This window comes from Tenrec ecaudatus, chromosome 4, assembly GCF_050624435.1.
Source record: "Tenrec ecaudatus isolate mTenEca1 chromosome 4, mTenEca1.hap1, whole genome shotgun sequence".
In the NCBI taxonomy this organism is placed as follows: Eukaryota; Metazoa; Chordata; class Mammalia; order Afrosoricida; family Tenrecidae; genus Tenrec; species Tenrec ecaudatus.
Genome location: NC_134533.1, coordinates 80,216,838 through 80,222,837, shown reverse-complemented (window position 1 = coordinate 80,222,837; position 6,000 = coordinate 80,216,838). Strand labels below are relative to the sequence as shown.

Sequence of the window (6,000 nt, the reverse complement as noted above, 5' to 3'; positions counted from 1 at the left end):
CAGTGTACCTGATGGGGCTATGTGGTATGTGACATCAACTCAATTAAGTCTATTTCCTTATGAGTAAAGATGTTCCCAATAGTAAACAACTGTATGAAAACATTTTGAAAAGCAAAATTCAAAGTACCATTCTAAAATAGGAGATACTCAAACTCAAGGAGCAATTAAGAGAAATGTGAATTTCTTGAATGAAACACTACATCTTTTATGTGTACAACTATTTATAAAAATCACTAGATTCCAAGAGTAAAAGCAACTATATACCGAGCTAAATTATACAAGAAAACCCTAGAGTATTATGAAAAAGCACACACACAAAATAAAAACATAAATAACTACGGGAAATTGTAGCATTAAAGACACTGAGCAGGCAAAAGCTGTGTTCTATTCCCAGTATCATTTGATGTGATCACAGGCAAACCCTTAATTTCAATTTGCCCATTTCCTCACCTGTAAAACATGAATTAAATGATTTATCAGATCATATTCTGACTCTAAGTAAGGGTCTACATAACTTGAGTCTTTTGGCTACCTAAATACCAAAAAAATAAAAGAGTTTTTAATATTTAGAATAAAGAGGTATTAAAAGAATAGATTCGTAACAAAGAGGTCTTGAGGAAAATTGCTTCATGGAGACAGTTAAATCATTTCTCAAGAACTTGAAAATCATATAGTATCTTGAGCCTATTTTAAGTATCTGAATAGATTTTTCATAAGTTTATCACTACATAGGGCTTTTATTGGTTTAGAAAATTGCATCTTCTGGAGACAGAGAGGCTGGGTGGAGCTTTGAGAGTACTGTCCTGAGATAATCTTTAAATCTTAAAGATATTCCCTGAAATCTTCTAAGTCCTCCTAAGGTCTATCTACATGGAATCAACCTTAGGGAGCAGTGAGTTTACATTAGTGAGAGCGGAATAATTCAGAAGAGGAAAGAATTATTACACAATTCAAAGCATGTAACCAATGTTCGTGAACTATATATGTAGCAGTTAAATCCCTGTATGTTCTGCTGCATATATTCGCAACAGAAAAAAAAATTGTGTCAACTCAAACTCATCGAGCCCCAAGTCTCCGAATAAAACCATGTTCAGTAGAGTTTTCATTAGCTGGTTGATCTGAAGTAGACTACCGGGCCTTTTTTCTGAAGTGCCTTGGGTAGACTTTCAGTGAGCTACGAAGTATCTGTACTGAGGGACTTGTTACTGGTTAAGCATGCCTTACCAACAGGTTTTCTCTGTATTACACTAAACCCTCACTGCAGTAAATAATCCAAGGTCTCAGGGACTTTTTGGTAAAAGAAATAAGCAGTACTAAATTGTACTAAATAAGCAGTATGTAACAAAACCCAAAATCTTTGTGAAAGCTTTTGTTACTACGATCCCACATACTACAAAATTATAAACATAAGGAGTAAGAAACTTTGCCACTCAACCCTTAATAGACTCACCTGTAGTCTTAAGATACCCAGTTCCAATCAACAATTCAATGGGAACGGGGAAGGCAACAGTTACATATTGTTAGAGCTCTATAGGGAATCTTGATGCTCACTCCTGTTGAAAACAACCTTTGCCCTAAAATCAATGGACTCAATATTCCTTAATGAGCTATTAATAATGATGATACAAATTATTTTAACTTTAGGAGATGAAAAAACATAAGCCTTTACCTCCCTATAGCCGTCTCAGTTCCACTTACGTAAAGTTTTCTTAATCTCTCCCCGGGACACTAAACTCTCTCTGGACCTGGCCTTACCAACGCTTCAACTATTTTTCTAGAAGACAAGTAATAAATCATTTTTTAGATATTAAATAGATCGGCTTCATTTCATTATGGTAAGATGCATTAGACCTGTACGACTGATGAAACTACAAACTCCCTAAACACACAACATATGTAGACTTCATTTCTTTCACATTAAAATTTCTGAACTACAGCTTTCTTCCACCCTCACAAATATGCCTTCCATGTATAACTCTGCGATTAGTGCTTGGATAATGAAATCTTTAAAAAGGAACAAGACTTACAAGTTTGTATAATGTAAGGCTCAGTAGACTCCTGAAAAACTATTCAAATGATTTAAGTTTGAACTAAGCTGAAATACACATCTGTTAAGTTTATTTTCCTCCCCTTAAGCTTAAAATTTAATTTTGAATATAGATATGAAAAAAGAAAATATTTTGTTCTTTTTCTTATACTTACCACCATTACTTGCAAAGTCGGTGCTTTTTGATATAAAATATTATGTGAACCTTTTCCATGGTTGTACTCATTGATAAATGACACAGACACATACTGCCTTTACTTCAAAATCAAACAATATGACTCATCTTGTAACCTGTTCCTAGAAATATGACATGTAAGAATATTCTTCACAACTGTTTTTGAAGTCATCACCTTCATACACTTGAGACACACACTTTAATTTTCACATCGCTGTCTAGTCTTCTTTTTTTTTGATGGCAGGATCGGGAACTATTTATTGGTGCAACGTTATTAACTCCTAACAGAGTAGAAATGTATACCTTCAATGAATAAAAGTAACTCATTAATAATTTTGCTTTCAGAATAATATGCAAAAGAGAGTGGAGACAGAAGGCACAGAGGAAACATTTTTAACCCTTCAGACAGGAGGGGAAAATTCCCATCTTTCCACAAGATAGATTCTGAAAAAGAACAAATACATATTAGTAACATAACTGGAAAAAATAGTTTGGTAACGTTCAAAACAGTTTAAAGCTCTGTACTTTGCTTATCAAATAAACCCGAAAATCACTTTCTTTATGGCAATCACAAACAACATGAAATTGAGTTTGATAAGCTACAAACTCAACACGGAACATATTTTTAAGTAAAATGGAGATGCATCCTTGAGGTCTCGACTCCAGGTTTATCCAGAAACGATCGTTATCAAGAATATCCTTTATACACGGCACTGCTAGAGCAGGTAGGTTGGAAAACCCTGTTTTAATTCGTTAGACGTCTCCTTGTCTCCTATTTGCAGGGCGAAAGCTTAGTCCCTTTTCCCGGCAAGGCTACCGTCCAACTCGATTTCTTTGGATCCATTTGCAAAGCATTCTTGTACGAAATTAAAACAGAGTAGGTTCAAAACCTTGAGGAGAGGGAGAAAAAAAATGACATGATGGGAGACATGAATTTAGAACGCGCGATCTCAAATCCGTGCTAGGACGGCTTGCTCCTCGGGCGGAAGCCGCTGCCCGGGGACCTCCCAGTCCAACAAAGACACGAACCGCTCCGAGGACCCTGCTAGCGGGTTGATAAGATGCTCTAATTCCAGAAGTAAACAGACTGCCTGAAACCGCTGACTGTAACACCGAGAAAGAGCGTCAGGGCTGTATGCAATAGCACCCAGGCTGTGAGGCCCAGGGCCATTTTTAGCCTCGGAGCCCAAGACGCCGTATTTGCACCCGCCGTACACCAGCCTCCAGACCGGCCGCCACCCCAGTTCCCAAGTTCACATATGCGTACCCGAAGCTCTCCCATCGGCAGGTCCCCCACCTCACCGTCCTCACCGTCCGACCATCCGGTTCCCGCGCTCCCTAAAACCTCCGCCTAGCTCCGCCGAATCCTACCAACACTCCCAATATGGCGGCCGGGTCCCTTTCGCAGGCTCAGGGCGCGTCCCACCGCGGCGCATTCTGGGCATTGTAGTTCCGGCGATAACGTCTGCGTCCCACCAGGCCCGAAGAAGACTACACTTCCCAGAAGGCACCCCTCCCGAGCATGGCTATTGGGGCCTTTTGCTAAGAGGGATGATGTCATTGCAAAAACCCCACTGCATTCATTGTGCTAAGATCTGTCCGCCCCCCCACCCCCTCACCCCCCCTCGCTGCCGCTGCTCCCGCTGCTGCTGCTGGGCTCGCGATTACCGCCCGCTCCAGCGTAGCTCGGAGTAGCGGCAGCATCAGGGCAGGACCTGGCTCCAGCTCTTGGACTTCAGGACGCCGCAGCACCTTCCCTGGCGTGGGTGACTCATTCGCACATCACTTCTGTGTATGCCTGGGGTGGGGAGGAAAATCCCAAACCAGGTGAGTTGAAGTGATTGATTCCAGAGGTTCCACCAAGTTATTACTCCCGCTTAGTTCTCTAGGCTTCAGGGAAGGTGGGCACGGGCGGGCTCGGGGGCGGTGATGCTCCGCTCGTCGGCGCGGCTGAGGGGGAGCCGTGCAATTTGGGTCACTGCAAAGAACAACTCCAGCCACCTTCCCCCGCCGAGGACGCGTGCCAGCCCATTCCCTACTCGCAACTCCCCTCAACCTTTCTGAGGCTGCAAGAGGGGGCTGGGCTTAGCCGGCTGTTGGAAGTGGTCGTGGAAGAGCAGAAGCCTGAGGGGGTCCGGGGGGTGGGCTGCAGTCCCGTCACTGACGGTCCAAGCGCTGAGGTTGGAGTGGGAAGGGGTGATGCGTGGGGAGAAATGGAGACAGTGATTTAATGTGGTCGCACGCTACTTTAGGGCATTTCTAGGTCGTCCGCTGTTTTAGAGACGAACGTGCTTCATCTGAGTAGGTTAAGTTTTGTGGGTCTTTATTTGATGAGTGTAGGTCTCTGTCCTGCTGATTTGAGGTGACAGTGTCCTTTAATGGTGCACTCCGCACCAGTCGGGAACATTTCACGTGTCTGGGGAACGTTCTTTCAGGCTGCTGGAAGCAGCGTTTTTGTTAAGGGGTTTCCCTTCTGACTGCAGGATTTCAGTATTGTTTGGAAGTGAAACCGGCAGATTTGGGCTTGTGCGAGTGTTTTAAATTACATTGCAATAGGCTTCTTGCCACTGACAATGGTACCGTGATGAGCGGCTGTTTCCTGAGGCACGGTCTCCTTCATACAAGAGTAACGGTTTGGAAAAGGATGGATGAAGGAAGCTCGGATTCATTTGAACAGGTTAGAGATGAAGAAAGTTAGAAGCTCCTTTAACAGTAGTCTGCCGGTACTGAAAGGTACTTGTGGAAGAGTGACCCTAGCCAGGGAAACAGAAGAGCATAGTTGTAGGGTTTTTTGGTTTGTTTGTTTTTAAACAAGCTGACACATTTAACAGGACAGAAGGCTTCTAAATGGTATGATGTTCCCTCTCCTCTTTAAGAGTCATGGGGATGATTATTGCAACAAATATGTTACTTGGAGATAAATGGCTGGCTGGCTCCAGAACAGATGGGGCCAGTCTTAGCTGAGAGATCTACAAACTTGAAAATGAATGGACTTGGGGTCAATCACACCCGTTTTTGGAATGTCAAAAGGAGAGATGCCAGAGTATTTTATGCTGGAGTCTAAAATGCTAACGCCTCATCAGGCATCAGGGGAGAGTCATTGTGAACTGCCTTGTTAGTGAACCAATTTGCTCATTTTTTAAAATTCAGACTCAGGATCCCAGAGTTGGAGCTCAGTGACACTTCATTACATGTTTCTTGCTACAGAATGTAAGTGGGGGAAATGAGGGTGCGGCTGTCTGCTCCTGAAAAGGTTTACAGCCTTGGAACCCCCCCTGGGGCTTTCTTACTTTGTTCTGTAGGGTCTCCGTGAGTTGGAATTGGACTTGATGGCAATGGATTTGGTCTGACAGAATGCCAAGGACAGCCACCGTGTGGACTGTGTAGTAGCAAAGTTATGGGGGTGGAGTGAGCAGCTTTCAGGTTTAGGCAAGGATTGACCTTAGCTTCTCCTCATGTTTCTCCTCTGCTCTGCCTTCTCCCTTTGGCCTTTCCCCCCACACCTTTATGCCTCTGCAAGTTTGTCTCTCCTTTTGCTATCCTCATTTTTCCTCTCGATTGCATCTCCCCTTTATCACCGCTATATCATCTCTTTCTCTGAGTCTCTTAACAGTTTCTGAAACACTCCCCTCCCCATCCAGGGACTCAGGGTGGGTCTAGGGTAGACTGTGACGATTTATACTATAGAGTCCCCTCTGAAGAATTTTGCCTTTTCTTTTTCCTGCTCTTGGTGCTTCATGGGATGAGTGACACCAGCTCTTGTCATCCCTTGTGACAA

At 43.2% G+C, this 6,000-nt stretch overlaps 1 protein-coding gene across 2 annotated transcripts in view; it reads left to right on the top strand.

Annotated features, from left to right (window-relative positions):
• Window positions 1-3,853: 3,853 nt before the first annotated feature.
• Window positions 3,854-6,000, top strand: part of RAB30 (RAB30, member RAS oncogene family) — a 98,964-nt gene continuing 96,817 nt past the window's right edge. The window contains exon 1 of one of the 2 annotated variants that reach the window (XM_075546368.1): window positions 3,854-4,049. The gene's annotated coding sequence lies outside the window, so the exon portion shown is untranslated. The remainder of the gene's footprint in view (window positions 4,050-6,000) is intronic. The other variant, XM_075546367.1, reaches the window with a different exon arrangement.